This window comes from Echinops telfairi, unplaced genomic scaffold, assembly GCF_000313985.2.
Source record: "Echinops telfairi isolate 266 unplaced genomic scaffold, ASM31398v2 ScPeMD7_7458;HRSCAF=8496, whole genome shotgun sequence".
Lineage (NCBI taxonomy): Eukaryota > Metazoa > Chordata > Mammalia > Afrosoricida > Tenrecidae > Echinops > Echinops telfairi.
In genome coordinates, this window is record NW_022111358.1 from 50,764,669 (window position 1) to 50,765,737 (window position 1,069).

Sequence of the window (1,069 nt, forward strand, 5' to 3'; positions counted from 1 at the left end):
CGCCACACGAGGAGCTGTATGAAAGGGTCGCGGCACGAGGAAGGTTGAGAACCGCTACATTAGAGGGAATATTGAGCAAAACTCAGACTCATGAAGACCAGTCTGGTTGGTTAGATAGAGCCTGGGGGAATCCTGAGACTCTGGTCCGGGGTCACCCTTTGGGTCTGGGGTGGCATGCTGCCCTGTGGCTCGATGTGTGGGTAAGCAGGAGACACTTACGGGGCGCACCCCTCAGAATCATACACCTCTAGGGTCCCAGGGGCCACAATGAACCCGAGGACAAAGTTCAGAGGGCGAGAGGAGGAGGGGCACCGGCACGTCCGCGTACAGGGATCACTGACTGAGACAGAGGACCCGCTCTGTAAGCCCCACCAGGGCACAGCACAGGGCTGTGGGACCTCCTGCCGAGAGACCCAGTCTCTGCCCCTCTCTGCATGGTCCCTGCGGGGAGGGCCCGGCAAGAACAGATCAGTCTCTATGCGTAGACCACGGAGGAGGTTCCCACAATCCAGTCACTCCCATTGAGAGTTGATAGGAAGGTGACTCAGCTCAATGGCAGGGGGTTACCGTCACCAGAGTCCCGGTGGCCTCGTGCTACTCCCTGGGCTGCCAGACTTCAGCCTTAGAAACTCACAGGGTCAGTTCTGCTCTGTCCAGTGAAGTCCCTGTGGGTCAAAGTGGACATGATGGCAGTGGGGTATGGGGTTTCCTTTTTTTTTTATAGTCTCTGTGTTAGACAGGGTTCTCTAGAGAGATAAAACCAGATTGCTGATACTTCTATATATATATTTATGAAGATGTATATATATAACACAAGAAATTAACTAATTATAAACAGATATATAACACAAGTAATGAACTGTTCAATTATAAACATATAGATAGATATATAATACAAGAAATGAACAGTTAAATTATATAGCAGTACAAACGGCTCAGTGCAACTCACTCCCGTGAGAGAGTTGTGAGACACTAGCAATTCTTCAAGTCTTGAGGGTCGTCCTCTGTAGAGAGAGAGCTAGGCTATCCCAGCACAGGCAGCAAAACAGCCAGCGGGTCACCAACTGTC